Source organism: Chlorocebus sabaeus, chromosome X, assembly GCF_047675955.1.
Source record: "Chlorocebus sabaeus isolate Y175 chromosome X, mChlSab1.0.hap1, whole genome shotgun sequence".
In the NCBI taxonomy this organism is placed as follows: Eukaryota; Metazoa; Chordata; class Mammalia; order Primates; family Cercopithecidae; genus Chlorocebus; species Chlorocebus sabaeus.
In genome coordinates this window covers 28,393,192-28,411,715 of record NC_132933.1, presented here as the reverse complement: position 1 = coordinate 28,411,715, position 18,524 = coordinate 28,393,192, and the positions used below count along the sequence as shown (strand labels likewise).

The window sequence follows — 18,524 nt, the reverse complement described above, 5'->3', positions numbered from 1 at the left end:
GAGTAGATCCTCCATGAATAACTTGGTGCCCTTATCATGCAAGTAAGTTCTCACTCTTAGTTCCCATGAGAAATGCTGGTTGAAAACAAACAAAAAGTCTGGCGCTCTCTCCCTCTCTCTTCCTCTCTCTCATCATTTAATCTCTGAATATGCTGGCTCCCCTTCACCTTCTGACATGATTGAAAGCTTCCTGAGTCTTCACCAGAAGCAGATTCTGTTGCCATGTTTCTTTACAGCCTGCAGAACTGTGACCCAAATAAACCTCCTTTCTTTATAAATTACACAGCTCAGGCATTCCTTTATGGCATGACAAATAGACTAAGGAAGGAGCTGTGCTGTTATATAAAGATCCCCACTAATTTACTCCACTTCAGAGATACACTTCTTCCTCTGATTTATGTATACGCAGTATGAAGTCACCCGGATTTTTAACATATAAACTTTTAAAAAGTCATTTCATGGCAGGTGCGGTGGCTCACGCCAGTAATCCCAGCGCTTTGAGAGGCTGAGGTGGGTGGATCATGAGGTCAGGAGTTCAAGACCAGCCTGGCCAAGATGGTGAACTCGGTCTCTATTAAAAAGACAAAAATTAGCCGGGCCTGGTGGTGGGTGCCTGTAATCCCAGCTACTCGGGAGGCTGAGGCAGAGAATTGCTTGAATCAGGGAGGCGGAGGTTGCAATGAGCTGAGATTGTGCCATTGCATTCCAGCCTGGGTGACAGGGAAAAACTCTGTCTCAAAAGAAAAAAAAAAAAAAAAAGAAAAGTCATTCATTAGTAATGTAAAATTGGTGCAATATTTATGGAAGGCAACTTGTCAGTAGGTACCAAAACCCTTAAAAATATGTCCTCCTTGTGATCAAGTTATTTTACATTTAAACATTTCAAAAGGAATTATCAGAGATATACAGAAAAGTATGTATAAGAATTTTTCATGATGTTTTTATAGTAATAAATATTGGAAATTGCCTAAATATCCAATAATTGGAGTCTGGTTAAATAAATCAATGATTTATTTATATGATGGATTACTAAGCAGCCATTAAACATAATATCGGAACTGTTAGATGTTAATGATCACTTCATATAATTTCTACGTATGTCTTTAATTTGCTGCTTCTAAATGACATTCTGGAAGAGATGAGGGAAAGGGGACTATAAATTTTTCTTTTCATTTTTTGGTGTTTTTTTTTCAACTCTGTCTCTCTTTGTCTCTGTCTCTCTTTCTGTGTGTAGGTCTGTGTGTGTACATATATGTCTGTGTGTATGCACATATCTAATATATTTTATTCACATAGAAAGATGTTCAGAAATATTTATTTAAATAAGCACATTGTAAAGTAACCACAATGTGAGTTCAGCTTAGATATACATGTATGTAAATTATATATGATTTTCTTCTTTCTGTGTATCTGTATTTTCTAACTTTCCTATAATAAACATATATTACTCATATATAGAGTTATTATATGTTTTTAATTCTTCGAAAATCCATTTTAGAAAAGGCAGCGTGGGCCACACAGGGTGGCTCACGCCTGTAATCGAAGCATTTTGGGAGGCCAAGGTGAGATGATCGCTTGAGTACAGAAGTTCGAGACCAGCCTGGGCAACAGAGTGAAAACCTGTCTCTACAATAAAAATAAAAATATTAGTCAGGCATTATGCTGTCTGCCTGTAGTCTCTGCTACTTTGGAGGCTGAGGTGGGAGGATCATTTGAGCCTGGAAGGTTGAAGCTGCAGTGAGGCTGCAGTGAGCTTTGAGATTGAGGCTGCAGTGAGTTGGAGTGTTATCCACTCCAGGCTGGATGACAGAGCGAGATCTTGTCTAAAAAAAGAAAAAAGGAAAGAAAAGAAAAGGCAGTGTGTAAATTAAAGCAGAAGAAAAAAGAAAATTTAAAATTTAACATTCTAATATTTTATGATTGGCACTTAATTAACTTTATGGCCCCAATTTATTAACGAAGTAATCCCAAAACCTATTATTTTTATATTTGAGGAAAATTCTCAGTAGTAAGAGCAAACAATTTAAAATTTTTACCAGTAAATCAAGGCAGAAGGCAATACTTAAATGTAATATTTAAAATGTAGGTCAATAACATCATTGTCACCTTACAAATATCTTACAAAGATCACCAAGGTGACCTTATAATGACAACAGGGTATCATATTATTACTAATGATCTCCATATCCAATGCACTATATATAAATCATTCATACTAGGCTGAAGTGCTGCTCTTGATTAGTTGCAATCTAATTGCCTGATGTGCATTTTTCATCACTGTTAATGTTGCTCAAAAAAGATGTAGTTCTGCTCAAATGTTCATGTGGTTCCAGAATAGTGCTAAGTTAGAATCTTTCAAGGGAAGACATTTCAGAAAGTACTTAGATCCAGACTACAAAAAATATTTCTGGCTCTTGTGCTGCATATACCAGAGCAAGTCTGTAGAAATTGGCTTCATATTCATCAGGCTGATTCTGCAAGGAGGCTAGCAAAAAATGCTTTAAAAAATAAACTGCCCTATATGTAGCATTTTGCCTTCATGAGATAAACAGAAGACTGGGGTGGGGGCGGGGGGTGGTTGGGGAAGGGTTTCAAAATGATATAGCTCTTCTCTGCTCACTTCTCCATTGTTTTCAAGCTGGCTCCTTTAGGAGTGTGTCACCCCATTTATGACTAGAGAAGGCCAGTTAATACACTGATCTATGTCAGATACCACAGGTTACTTGCCATCACTTAACAATTCTGAACATGTACAACTTCCCTCACCCTTTATCTCTCTATTGCATTCAAGAATTCATTTCCAAAAAAGAAACTGTTCACTGTCTTAATACTGAATGTGGGCTAACTACCATTTAAGAAAGACAAATTAGAATGTTTGACAGGACCATCACTGAACTCAGCCAAATAATGCAAAAACAGAGGCAAAAACAACAGAAGCTATTATACAAATGTTAAAAATACATCTCACAGGACTGACTATTGGTTTTGGAGATAGGCTAGACCCTGCAAGCAGAGTTCCATGTCCAAATCTGGACAGTTCATTAAGAGATCATCTAGCCTGGACCTTAATTAGCACCACTTTCTGTTGTTTCTTCCTACACAGATAATAATATTCTACTTCCTTCAGTTCTCAGCCTTTTAAAACAAAACTATCAGCAGAGATTGGCTATGGAGATAAAATGCATAAATTGGAGGTGAGCAGAAGAAGGGCCTAAAAGCCAATGTCAAGATGTTGACATCAAAAAATATATGTATATATGAATATGCACATAATGTGAATATGCATACATGTGTATGGATAGGTATATTTCTCAAATAGATGTTAAAAGTATAATTTCCATTAGTTTAGAAAATGGTACAAATTTTTACTTTTAAAAAATAATTACTCAATTATACTGTAATTTTAATATGTATATTAATGCTATTTCTATTTTCAAGGGACTTTGGGCGGCATATAGGTCACCCTTTACTTTATTAACGAGTATATCTTTACATCGCTATATATGCTTCGAAACACCTAATGAAATTTTTCTAATGGGACATTTACTCAAAGACTTTGTAGAAAATAATTGTGTTAATAAGAGAGACAGTTTTCCCATTACAATGATCAGTGCTCTCAGACAATTAATGCTGCAATATTCTGTATTGTCACTTTCTTCCTCAAGGCCTAGAGAACTTCTAGGTTTACATTATTGGCTGAAGCTTCTTTTCTTTCTGGCAATATAGGCATTTCTAATGATGAGACCTGCCAAAACTTGTCAATGCTATTTTTCTTCTTTTCCATTAGAGGTGACTGTGGCTGAATAGCCAAGTAATCTATAGTCTAACTTCACTTAATTGTTTTTACTACATGACATGAAGAAATATAGTGAGTAATCACTTCTGTTTTACATGAAGCAAATTGCTAGTGCTTTCCACAGCAATCTGAAGAAGACTTAATTTGTGCAATTTTCCTTGAACATCCTGTTCAAATCCTAGCAGGTAAGTTCTGCCCTCTTTGGTTCTCTAGTGAGTGAAGACCAGATTGGATCAGTGGATCTCAATTATTTTCTCTTCTTTAGTCCTCTTCAAAACAAAGTCCGAGAATAGTTGGTCTCAGTTAAAACTGGCATATTCCTGTCCCTCCAGCAACATATCTCAAGAAAAATGGGTTTATTCTCTTTGTTATGTATTCCCAAACCTCACTTCTAATATGGTAATTTTTTTTGTAAATACACTAAGTCTGATAATAAAAGTTATACAGTCTAATTACAGAAAATTTGGAAAATACAGATAATAAAGGAAAAAATAACCTATTACCCACCCTTTTCAATCAGAAATAATCATTTTTAGCACTTTTGTATATCTTTTTCAAGTCTTTTTTCTTTCTTATATATCGGATACATATAATTTTACACCCTGGTTTATCATTTGGTAGTATAACATAAACATTTTCCTTTTATCTTAAAATATTTGTAATCATCTTTTTTAATGGCCATTATATATTGCCTTGTCTAGATATATCATAAATCACATAACATTTGCCTTGTTGAACATTTAGGTTCCTTCTTATTTTCTATTATCACAAATAATGCTTGGTGAAAATCTTTGTAGTTTTTTCTTTATTTCATGTTATTTCTTTAGGACAAATTCCCAGAAGTAGAATTATTGGTATGAACATCATTAAGGCTTTTGCAGCAAACTGACAAATCTACACCAACAAATATTTCATCATGTCCTTATTAGTCATTCATTTACTCAACCAATATTTATTAATCACCTACTATGTATCAGGTACTGTGCTAGGTGATACGGATATAGTGGTGAGCAAAAAAGAAAGTTTATGCCCTTAAGGAACTAACATTCTGGAAAAATGGATAAGATAAAAACACAGTATGATGCCAGTTAATGATGAGTAATATTAAAAAATAGAAGCTGATAAAGGCATAGAAAATGAAGGACAATAAAGTTCATTACATAGGATGGTCAGAGTAGGCCACTATGATGAAGGAACATTTGATCAGATATCTGAACGAAGTAAGAAAGTAAACCTGGAGAGGTGTGAATGAAAATTAAATGGGTTAACACATATAAAGTCCTTGGGACAGTGCTTTTTCTAGGAAGCATTTCATACATGCTAGTTTTTATTATTATTTGTAATGCTAGAATGTTCCATTCACCTTGTTTGGTGACATTATTATGGTGGTGTGATCCTGAAAGAGTCAAAAAGGATCTATCATATACTTCTATTGTTTGATTGTTTATGTCCCCTCCAATACTCTTGTTGAAACTTAATGCCCAATGCAACAGTATTAAAAGGCGGGACCTTTTGGAAAGTGATTAAAACATGAATGGATCAGTAATTTATAAAAGAGGTCCAGCGAATGAGTTAGGCTCCCCCCCCCCCACCCACCTTTTCAACTTCCACCATGTGAGGACACAGGGTACTTCCCTCTGGAGGACACAGCAACAAGGCACCATCGTGGAAGCAGAAGGAGTAACACCCACTGGCACTGAATGTCAGTGCCTTAATCTTGGACTTCCCAGCCTCCAGAACTGGGAGAAAATAAACTTCTGTTCTTTATTTTAAAACAAAAGTAAAGCCTGCAGAAACCTTGGAGAAAAATCATTTCAGACAGAGAAAAAAGCAGGCACAAGGCCCTGAGACAAAAAAAGAATGCATGGCATGTTCAAAAAACAAATCAAAGGGCAATATGGCTAGAATGTTATGAGCAATGTTTGAGGGGGGACATAGTAAGACATGAAGTCCAATAAATAGTGACCAAATCACGTAAAGCCTTGTAGGCCATTGTAAAGAGTTTTTTTTTTTTTTTTTATTTTCAAGTTTTTTAAAGTGTGATCAGAAGTCAACCTTTGGAAGCCAGAGAGCAGGCAAATCATAAGATCTTGTTTACGTTTTAAAATGATCATCCTGGTTGCTGTGTGAAAAACTATATGAGAACAAAAATGGATCTAGGGATATCAATTAGAAGGCTGTTTCAGTAGTCCAGGTAAGAAATGATGGTAGTTTGTTCTAGAGTGTTAGTAATGAGTGAGAAGAAAATTATTCAGATAAAGAATACAGTTTGAAGGTAGACTCAGCATTTGTTAATTGGTTGGGTATCGGGTGTTAAAAAAGAGAAATCAAGAATGACTCTAACTTTTGGGACTTGAAAAATTGCACTGAGCATTATTTTAATTTTTAAAATAAATAGGCATTTATTGTTTCTAATTTGTATGTATACATGTACATACAAATTGTAAGAACTTTTAACATGAGATCTACCCTCTTAAAATTGTAAGTGTACAATACAGTATTGTTATTTAAGGCACTATGCTGTACAAAAGATCTCTAGAACTTATTTGCCTTGCATAAGAGAAACTTTATATTCATTGAATACCATTTATGTTGATTACTGAAGGTTGAGGTTTTTTTCAGTTATTTATTTTTTTTTCCATTTCTCATTTCTATTTCCTCTCTTGTGAATTATTTTTTCATGTCTTTGCCCAAATGGCATTTATAAAATTCTTTCCTCCCTTAGCTTCTATTTTATTGTTATCTTGTACGGCTTGTACCTCTCTAATCTTATTCTAACTTCCTCTCTCTTGAAGACTCCTCTTATTTCACTAAACTCTTAAATGCAGTATTTCTCAAGTTTTCATCTTTGCTTCTCTTTTTACTCTATACAGCCAACCTTCTGTATCCATGAGTTCCACATCTGTAGATGTAATCAAACATGAACCAAAAATATTCGAAAAAAAATCCACTAAGTGCCCAAAAGCAAAATTTGAATTTGTTGAACAGCAAGCACTTTGTTGAATCCATGTGAATAAAGTGATGTGTAGGTATTGTATTAGGTTATTTTTTTAGGGATGGGGTCTTGCTATGTTGCCCGGGCTGGACTCAAACTCATGGGACCAAAAGACCCTCCTGCCTCAGCCTCCCAAGTAGTTCAGACTATAGGCAAGCACACCATTGAGTCTGGTGTATTAGGTATTGTTAAGTAATCTAGAGATGACTTAAAGTATATACTTAGGATATATGCAAATACTATACCATTTTATATAATGAACTTGACTATGTGTGGATTTTGGTATCTATGGTGGGGGGTCCTGTAATGCGGTCCCCACAGATACCAAGAGATGACTGTATATAGTCTCTAGCTAAGCTCACCTACCTGCCCCTATGATTTCAATTACTATGTTGATTGATGACACCCACATCTCTAATTCCAGACTTATCTTCAGATCTGTATTTTTTAAAAACAAGCTCTTGCTCGGTCATTTAGACTGGAGTGCAGTGGTGCAATCATGGCTCACTTGCAGTCTCAATATCCCAGGTACAAGCAAGCAATCCTCCTACCTCAGAGTGCTGAGTAGCTGGGACTAAAAGATGCACCACCACGCCCAGTTAATTTTTTTTTTAAAAAAAGAGATGAGGTCTCACTATGTTGCCCAAGCTTGTCTCGAACTCCTGGGCTCAAGTAATCCTCCTTTCTTGACCTCGCAAACTGCTAGGACTACAGGCATGAACCACTGCACCCAGTCAGATCTGTAATTTCCATCTGGCACAATCCATCTCCATCTGGATGCCTAGCTGGTGTCTCACATTGAGTAAGTCCAAACCTGACCTCATTATCCCCACTAAAACCAACTTTTTCTTCTGTGTTCCCTATACTGCTTCATAGATTATGTAGTTTCCCAAGCCAAAAGCCTCAGAGTCACTCCCTCCTTCTTCCTCACACCCTAAATTTAATCAATTTCCAAGAATTATTGATTCTACCTTATGAGTGGTTCTCAAATTTGTCCACTCCTCTCCATCCTTACTGTCACTGCCTTGGTTCATATCCTCATAATTGGTCATAGTTACAGTACAGCCTCTCTATTGTTCTCACTGCTACTATACTCTTAATCTACTTCAGTTCTTCCTCCATACTGGTGATGTCTTTCTAAAACAAGGTTGATTCACCTTACCCTCACTTTAAAATCCCTTATCTCATTCAGTTGACTCTACTACAAATTAGTACACTACTTAATTTTGGATAAGCCTCAGGAAAAACACCATTTTCTAGGATTATCTCCATGCAGCAAAATACCAACCCATTCGTTCACTCAACAAAAGTGTACTAAGCCTCTTCTGTATGTCAGACACATAAATGGAAATAAAATAAGACGTTATCCCTGACCTCTGTTCCCCAGGTTCGGATAGGAAATAAAATGGCACTCTCTTGTCCTAGATTGGTATTCCCCATTGCTAATTTAACTTTGTGTTCTTTCACAGCCCTAATGTCATGTGGAATGTGGTGCTCCATATTCTCTAGGTAAAAAAAATCCTAGACACTCTTTAAGAATCAATTCAAATAGCTGATTATTTATAAAACTATATCAACCTTTGAGTTTCCAGAACATTCTAATTATTCCTCTACTAAAGCATTTGTTACATGACCAGAGTATGCTTATATATCTGTCTCCCAAAGATGATTTTTTAATGTCTCTGTAGCACCAGGTAAACAGAGGCATTGAATAAGGTTTGATAAATTAGTAAATGAATGAATGGAAGAATCAGCAAATGAAAATTTTCCTTCATGAAAATTGTTATATGATGTATAGCCAAAACTATGTAATACTGAAGTTTTCAGTAAAAGGAGAGACCAGTCCATGAGACCTGGAGAGCCTCTGTGGAAAACAGGAGACTTCAAGACCCATTGTCACAGATTATCGGTGTAAATGTTAATTTTTTCCCTTTCAATAGTAAAGCAGTTTCATGTATTTTGCTAAATATCTGGGACCAATGTTCTCTCACTATGTCTATTGCTGTTTTACACATTTTCTTAAGGATACTTTATTCCATGTTTTACAGAAGTAAATTGTTAAAATGTTCTCTCTTCCATGTTAAATTACTGGTTAAAATATTTCACTTGCACTGAATTCTAATTGTTTACATTAAAATTACCTCATCTTCACAAGTTGTCCAATGTTTCATCAAAGCAATATCTCAAATAGGGAAAAGAACAAAACAATGAAGAAAATGTAGCATCCTTGTGTTGACACTTCATGAATTCCAAACCAAAAATAAATGGTGTCACACCAAAGTGTTGAGATTTTATTAGACTAAACAAGAAAGATATATCACAAATGTACTAGCAGCATATGAATACATGAACAGAGTAAATCTATAATAAATACCAACCCAGTAAATCAGTGTGACATTATAGCCCCTACCCAAGATAACTGAAAGAGGGTATGAACTGAAAACAATATAAATAATAATATCTCATGTTATGCTTATAATTATCTGGAACATATATAAATAATTGGCCAGAATCAGAAGAAGAATAGAAAGAGTAATCACTCCCAATATTTTAGTGAGTGTCCTAAATCCTATTTCCTTTCTCTCAAAACTATATAGCAACCCAACCCTTAAAAGTAGTTTAAAAAGAGGAAAAAAAAAGGAAGGAAGGAGGGAAGGAAGAAAAAAAGGAAGGAAGGAGGGAAGGAAGAAAAGAAGGAAGGAAGGATGGAATGAAGGAAGAAAGGAAGGAAGGAAGGAAAGAATTAGAGTGATTTTACCGATAATTTAAAATGTAAGATTATTTTCAAGTCTAAGCAATAAGTATCAATTGGCCAATCAACTGTACTGTTCTTCTCCCTTAGCGGGCACTAGATCTCATTAGTGAAATTAATACTATCTTCCCCAAAAAAGTTTCTTGTTTTTGACTTGCTTCACAATTCTTAAAATGCTTTCCTACATTGCTTAAAGCTTTAAGCGTATAATGAGTCAATGTTACAAAAAACATATTCATTTGAAGTATAGAGTAAGCAAATAAGTGATGTATTTATATGTGTCTATAAATGATGCTTATGAAATCCTTGTCCACAATGTATGTATGTTTTCATAAATATTCATTTAAAAAATGTCAGCCCCACACACATAAACACAAACACATTTTTGGGCTAGTTAATAGAACAGATCACACATCAGTATCACTCAAATGCTTGCAATTAAGCAGAGCAGCTTTAAAAAAGAAAATCGTTAAAGGCAGGAGGAGGATAAGGCACAGAGTATAAATTCAAAACGTTGACCACAAACATTTTGTTGATAGGAATTGAGTAAGCTAAAAACAGGGCCAAAATTTTAGGTTGAGAAGGCTTCCAGCCGCTGTGTAGTTATAGTGTATTTATACACCTCTATATTTAAACACAGGTGGTAATTAGCAAGATTGAAACACCTTTAATAAGGTATCATCATAGGTGCAAAGGATGTGTAGCATAAGATGAGTTCATTATCAATAGCTTTCCTGAATTAATCATCTCCTAGGATATTTAATTTTAAATGTACCCGAAAAAACCTGGATTATTGAGATAAGCCATCTGCAGTATCTTTTTCTAATTTATCTGAACAACTAAAGAGTTTTCTTAAAATGTATGCAGCTGGGACATAGGGATTGCAATATCTATAAACCAATTGTCCATCTAATCTGGCACCTTCTCTTTGGCAGGTGTCTAAACCAGATAGAGACATTAGAGGTAATATACACACTTAGAATCCACCAATTATGCAAAACCATGCAACTGGGAAATTTTCTCTTTGACCTTAGCCAGTGATCAGACTTTCCTGGAAGTTTGCAAACTGATAGCCATGTGCTTTTATTTTGGCAGTTTAAAAGTCATCATTCATACAGGCAACTAAAAACACTAAATTGATTCCAAACATTAAAACATTAAAATGAAAATGGATTTCCTTTAATATAACCATATAGAAATTCTACTGAAAGTTAAATATATAGGTATAATATGCATCAGCATCCTGAATACTTACCTTTCATCTAAAGAGAAAAACAATTGAAAAATAAATATATGGTGATTTCAAAAGGGAAACTGAGGCTATAGCACCATAAAAACCAAGCATTTGAATAAACAGTGGAAACTGGAACCATCCAAATAAATGAATGACTTTTTCCATTGTTCATCCAAATGCAAGCATCTGCTGAAAGGTTAGAGGAAATCGACATGACAAAGAAGATGACAATATTATGAATTTTACATGTTCCGTGATGATTGTCCCAATTTTTTTAAGTTTTAGTCAGATTTTAGTATCACACAGATATAGTCCAAGTAATAAAAAATAAACCAAAGAATAAAATACAAGCAATTCAACACTCAACAACTGGATACTGATATTCTCAGTATTCCCTAAACTGTAAAAATGTGGATATTAATTTTCCTAAACTTTTGAATAACTACTTCATTCTATCATTAATAATTTCACTTAGAATATATATATTTTGAAATTTTATTAGCTTTAAAACAGAAAAATACCTTCTGACCTTTACATCTATTTATCTTTCCATTCTTTGTTTCATTAACAAAGATCTTTTCTCAGCCATAATATAGACATTTGTTTACAGCTACAAATTGACAGAAAAATAATATTAGTTTCTCAGGGCTTTAGCCAGTATTGCAAAAGACTTCACATGGATTGCAATTCAGCTCATCATAGAGATTGTGATTCCAAAATTTAATTTCATAACTCATAATCAGTCACAAAACATTACAACAGAATATGAGAAACATTAAAAGGCAATTTCCTCATTGTTGACTACTTATTAATTTACAACTTAGTCGATTAAAATTAAAACAATCAGTATGCTTTCTGGTGACTGGTAAAATGACTGTTTTAAAACTTTTAAATAAACATATTCAAATACATTTGGTCTCTGTAATAAAAGTGGGGCATAGATATTGTAAATAAGACTTTTTTATTTGAAAAGGAAAAATAACCAATTCTACTGGAAAATTCAAGCATCATTTATATTATGTTTTCCTATCATCACTAACTAGGCTTCTTCAAAGTCTACAAAATCATAATTTGAAAGAACATATTTTTTCAACGTAATAGCTATTATGAAACTATTTTACAGCTGTGAATGTTCTATTAGAACAAAAAATGCTCCATAAAATATATACATACCAATAGGAATGCACAAATCAAACTTCTCTTTCTGTGATTATTTTTAAAAAATTGCTTGAGTAGGGACAAAGAGGGTTGTAGTAAGATCTTCAGGAAAATGACAGAGATGGCACTGATTTTTCGTTCGGCTTAATCATTTATTTCTAGCAAATTCAATTCCCCAGCCTTTTACAGTTACTTTCAGGGACCAACAGGCTGGCATGAAATTAAATTAACAAGCAGATTCCCATTCTGAATTAGTGACTCCCAGCTGTCTGTCCCGTCTAGTTTCCATGGCAGTAGCACAATCAGTGGAAAATGAGGTACAGGAAATTTTAAGAAGCCAATGTATCAAGCCCCTTAAGTCAATTTTTTAAACTGATGAATCAGCGCAGGAGGCAGGGGTAGGGGCAGGGCAGGGGGAGTAGAGTGTGAATTGAACTCAAAGTTTTTAAGTTCCTGGCTTGCTGAAAAGGTCGGTGTGTTTCTGTTTCTGTAATTGCTGGAGAATGCAAGCAACATCTCCTTATACATTTTGTAGAAGGCTGTAGATTCACGATGGCATTTAGTTCATTGGGTATTTTATAGTAACCCAAGAGTGTTTAAGAAATTTTACATGTATTTTAAAGTGTTTTATTTTTTCTCTTTTGACATGGATATTAAGGGTCATTGGTCTGTTAAGTGACTCCAAAACACCCAGAAACTAAGTAAAAAATTTTCTCAAGCAACCAGATGTTTGTCACCCGAAACAGTTGGATGGTTGACAGAATGGTGCACTCACATATTTGGATGTCACCTAAATACAGTCATAGAAATTTGTCGTAAGTACCCATCGAAAAAATATTAACCTTGGCACATATCTACCATAAGCAGAAATATAAAGGCTCCCAGGTAAGAACTTCACAGGCCTGGAAGATCCACCCATATGAAAAGAGATTTTTTACATGTTTTTGTGTGTCCATTTTTCAATTAACTTCTCCACTCTTACAGTTAGAATAGAGCGGGGGTGGAGAATCCAGTATTTCAGAATCATTACATCACATTAAAAACATCATCCAAGAAGTAGTGGTTAGTTGGCATATATGCATGTTTCACCATATGCTATTGTTTACCTAAATTGGAGGCTCGGACAGGAAGTACAATTTAGAATAATTTTTTAAGTTGTAAATTATCCAAGATTATACTTCCAGGCCTTGAAATCGGTCCTGAAGTTACATAAGAATCTAATAGACTTCATTTATTAGACTCTACGTTACTATTTTAAAATATTAGGGATCACGTCACCTGTAAAAATATTTACTTTTCAAATTAAAATTAGCTTTATTTCTATACAGAAATGTTAGCATTGCAATTGATATAAATATTGTTATATAATAATTTTCAGTCTATGCCATCATATTCCAATTTCCTCAGCCCTATTTTTCATGGGTTCCAAATGTAAGCAATTTTGCTGGTCTTGCTAAATTGTACCACAGCACGTCTAGCAAACTACAAAATCTCTATACATTATATATATTGCCGTAACAGAGCACCGAATACTGAACAGACACCTATGGTTGGCCATCAAGGTTGTTAAGAATAATCAAAAGCTGTGTGAAGCCTTTTATAGCATTCACCTGCTCAAACTAAGCATGGTTCTAGCTGGTTATATTCGATATTTACTTTCCTCTGTTCTAAAAAAAAAAAATCAATGGAAAACAGAAAGGAATAAAAATAATATATTAAGCCAGGATTCAGAATATTTTACCTTTTAGGAGAAAGAAAAATAATAGCAATCTCCATTCAAAATAGTGATTTAATCTAATACTCAGAATCTACAGATTATTTAAAGCAATTGTGGTATATGTGAGCATTTCTGAAATTTGATTCCTTTTAATTTTTATAATCAGCAGTTACACTTTCAGTCGTGGGTATATGCTGTTGGTCAGAATTGCTAAATTCTGTACCTTACAATATTTTTCATCTGCCTGTAGTCATACTAGGAATCCAGTTTAAACCTTTCTTCTAAACGTTAAGTGATGGGAAGCTTTTAAAGTATGCATGGATTATTAAATTTGAGGTTAAAATCCACAGCAATTTAACAAATATATATAATTTTAATAAAGCTATTGTACATGTTTTATACCTGATTCAAGGCATTCACAAGCAATTGCTTCCATGCATGTGTGTGTGTGTGTGTGTGTGAGAGAGAGAGAGAGAGAGAGAGAGAGAACAAATATGAGTACTATAAGAAAATTTGTTTTTGTCAAAAACAATTAATCACCGAGTCAGGTATTCAAAGTACTGGTCTTCTTTTGACCTCTGGCCATTTATAAGTAAGTAAATAAATAAATGCATAAATAATAATAATTAACTTGTTTGGGAAACTTTAGGGAATTTATTAACCATAATCTATACCAACTACCAGATAGCTGTACTTAAATCTGAAACTGAATGACTTAGGAAAAACAAACTTCAAGCAAAAATTATATGGATTCCAAATATCTATCTCTAACAGAGAATGTGAATTTTCTTTTGTTTTATTAATTAACACTAAAATTTCTTACTACTTCCAAGTTTTTAAGGCTGTCACGGAAAATAAATTTCCACTAAGTTTTCTGTTTTCAGAAACAACATATCAGGAATGTTTTGCAGTTTGACAATTTAAAGTAATATCATACAGAATAAACTTGAATGCTAGACTATTCTGCTTCAGCAAGAATTTTTCTGGTAAAGGTATCAGAAAGGATCAATGACTATGAGGGAAACTATGATTATGTGGGTGTGATTTACACATATAACAGCCCGAACTGAAACACTGAGACTTCTAGGGTATTCAGACTGAATTAGGCCTTTGAATGTGATGATAGTTAAGTATAATGTAATTTTATTTTAATACACCTATATGTTTGAATATTTGAAATCTTAATCACCTTTACAGCACATTGATTCTACAAAGCATTCTTTCCTTTAGCCTCACTGTATATTTTGTCAAATGACATGACTGTCCCTAATTCATAATTGGAACCTAAACCTAATGGAAAATACTACTTCATGTATGCAAAAATATCTGTGGGTTTTTTCTGCTATGTATATCTGACATTGTTCTCAGGACTGGACTCTACTAGTTTTATTATGAAAATGTTAACATTTCTTCATAGAGTTGTTTTACAGAAACACCTGTTTTTCAGAAACATTCTAGGGAACAACCTGAAAACTTTTAAATAACATTTAGAGCATGGATTTATTTTAGGAATTACCTGATCCCTTTTTAAATGCATATTTTGACTTTCTTTGATCATGAAAAGTTTTCAACATTATTTTGGCATAACTGAAAGCTTTTAATTACCCTTACAAACCCCAACTTTGCAACGGTAAATTATTTAATGCGTCACAAAATAGTGTTATGAACTTGAACTAAAATGGCAAAATTGGGATTCTGTTTCTCCAGTTATTTACTTTGAGGGTCTTACTGCGCCTTATGAAAATTCATTTTTCCCCACATTGCAGATATGAAGAGCAAGGTGCGGGGCTGAGCAAGCAAGCAGTTGCTGGGTAATCACGGAGCAGAAGTTAAAGGTGTGGATCGCCTTTTCATTAATTTTGTTTTTTAAGCTTTTCCCTCTTAGACTCTACCCTTTCTTGGTAACACTGGAGTATCCACTGCTCCAGATCAGAAGACTTCGGACTAGGAAGATGAACCGGGCTATTTCAGCCAAAAAAATATATTGGAGCAGACATTTGCAATGTTCTCCTCAAACACGTTAAGAGTAGCAATTGATTCTCACAGTACATTGTTACCTGGCTTGTTAATTATAATCATAGAACAAGAGTCTAAAATTCAAGGAAGCTGTCTGTGACACTTACTTATCACAAACGCGATCAATTAAACGCTAATCTAACGGTACCTATTAGAGTCCACTGGGATGTTTCGTTTCCTTTTGGTCTTTAAAACCAAATGGTTACTAATTTCCTTTCTGTGGCATTGAGAACTTCTCTTTGTATTTCTTTGAGCCACCTCAAATACACCTCCAGGTTGGTATCCCAGGAAAAAAACGGTAAAGTTCAGGACGTTTACTGACCAATTGTTTCATATTGGAGATGTAGAGCTTTTCTACCCCTATTAGCATATCGCCAGTAGCAGTGATGCAGATCTGCTCAACCCGAAGCTGCCGACGGCGAGTACGAGCTGCAAACCAGCCCCCGCCCCCGCCCCTACTCTCCCACTGGCGACACAGACGTGGAAACATCTACTAGTGGAGTGAGATCTTCTGTCTCCGCAATTGTAAACAACTGACTGCATCGGGTTCACTGAAATGTTTAAATACACTCCTGACTGCAAACACATCGACTCACCAAGTAGCACTAACAATCTCCCCTTCTCCGCCTCTAGGCAAAGCATCTTGAAACTAAATTGGCAATCCTCCCGTCATGGAGTTAAAGAAAGTGAGGTTACATTTCCCCAAGCATGCCTAGCGGGTGCTTGGCGCTCGCAGATGTGCTGGCCGCTGCTGAATCTCTGGGACCACGTCTCCGTATGAAATGCGGAAACACACAAACCTGCACATTAGAGCGCATGGTTAAAGTCAACACCGACGGCTCCCGGAGCACCGCTTGGGTTGTAATGACTGTCTCTTTTGACAAAGATTGACTAAGGTATAGGCAGGACGCATCGGGTGGGGCCCTCGACGGCGGCGTAGTTTAGGAGGTCCTGGAGTTCCCCCTGGAACCCGGGCTCCCTGAGTGAGGCTCAAATAGAAATTCAGAAGCGAACAGGTACTAAAGTGCGTCCCAGCCCTTGGGCATCTTCTCTGGGGAGACAGCAGGACCTGGACCCCAGTGGCAGAGCCCCAGCAAGCGCTCCAGGATGGGAGGGATGCCAGAGAAGCGCCCCTTTCTTTCTTTTTAGACCAAACCTCCCATCCTCACCCCAGGCACCCAGGTCCACTTGTTAGAGTGTCTGGGCTCTGCGCGAGAGCCGAGGCGAGGAGGCTCCCTCTCAGAACTGAAGGAGTTGGTTGGCAAAGTGCCGCCTGGGAAGCCCAGCGAGCCCTCGAAGGGCAGCGTAGCCAGGGCCCGCTGTAAGCTTGAACTGCGAACAAGGCCGACCTGCCTTCTGCCCCAGATGGTCCAGAGCCCCATGGCAGGCGGAGACTGGAGAAGAAGGATGCGGAGGCTCTGCCACCTCGGGCAGGAGTCCCAGAGCGGACTCAACCAGCCGCTTACAGCCGGGAGCCGCCATCCGCCGCCTGCAGCCTCGGGGCGAAGTTCGCCTGTAGTCCTTGGGGTAGAAGGTTGGGGGTGGCGGGCGGGAGCGAGAAGGAACGGGGTGGGAGTCAGGAGAAACGCACCTACCTATTCCAAGCGCAAGTTTCGGCGGCGTCCCCAGGTGCGGTTCCCCCGCCCCCTCGCCAGGTGCTCGGTTCCGCCGGGCGCTGCCAGTGCCCGGGACTTAGGGCGTCTCGGCCGATTCCTGCGGGAAACGACTGTAAATCCACATTACTGTTCGAGCTGCCGCTCGGGCCCCCGCATTGCTCTCCTCCGGCTGCTGGCGGCGGTGCTCTAAACCGGCGGCCGCCGGAGGCAGGAACCGAACCTGGCTACTATCGCACCAGCGGACGACCTGCCAGAAGGGTGCTTGCGCCCAGGGTCGTTTGTGTGTGCGAGAGAGTGTGTATACGTGTGTGTGTGTGTGAGAGAGTGAAAGAGAGTGTTCGTGTGTGAGAGAGCAGAAGGGGTGAGCTCAGCCCCTGGGGCACTCGGAGGTGAACTCCGGGCTGAGCCGAAGCTCGCCGCGCTCCCGGGTGCTGGGCGTCTGCACGGCTGATGGCTGGGCTGATGTTGCCGTGGCCGCCGCCGCCGCGCTCTAAGGCTGGTCGCGGTGGTGCAAAAAATGTTTCTCCGCTACTCGAGACCAAAAAACCTGCCCTGTCTACTGAGCATGCCCGGTTTGACAGCTTCACAGCCGAGTTTTTTTTTTTTTTTTTCTCCTTTTCCCCAAGACTCCAGGTTTTAGCCGCAGCTGAGATGGGAGGTGGAGGGAGGTGGGAGGAGGAGGAGGAGAAGGAGAAGCTGAGCTTAATGAGCAGGTATCGGGCAGAGGAAGGGAAGTCGAAATGAGAAAGATCACGGTGTTATAGGGTGGAGAGGAGAAAGCTGGATATGGGAGCAGAGGAAGGAAATATGAATCAACAAAATTTAGATTTCCTACCTGCCTGACCAGGGGACTCACACGACTAGTTTTTTTTTTTGTTGTATTTTATTATTATTATTATTATTATTATTACTTTCTCCTGAGGGTGAGGGTGGGGTGGGGGATTTGGATGAGTATTTGTCAACCCCAGGATCAGCCTGGGACAGTGTTTTCTAGTCATGACATACACAAACATCCGCGTGCACACACGCGCGCGCGCACACACACAGGAGCACAATCACTGCTTCTATGTGCAAAGCCTCAGGACTGACTTAGAATGCGAAGTATTTTGCCAGCATAACTTTGGCAAAAAAAAAAAAAAAAAAGGCGGGGCGGGGGGGGGAGAGAAATTGTTTGGTTTCCTTCTCTTATTCTCTCGCCCGCCTTCCAGAAAAGCCAAAAGCCGGTGAATGCAGTGCGAAA

The 18,524-nt window shown here is 37.3% G+C and overlaps 1 protein-coding gene across 1 annotated transcript in view; it reads right to left on the bottom strand.

The window, feature by feature from the left end:
- The window catches only part of LOC140710693 (teneurin-1-like), a 337,413-nt gene extending 319,616 nt beyond the window's left edge, over positions 1 to 17,797 (bottom strand). Inside the window, exon 1 of the mRNA XM_073013097.1 lies at positions 17,264 to 17,797. The gene's annotated coding sequence lies outside the window, so the exon portion shown is untranslated. The remainder of the gene's footprint in view (positions 1 to 17,263) is intronic.
- Positions 17,798 to 18,524: the final 727 nt, after the last annotated feature.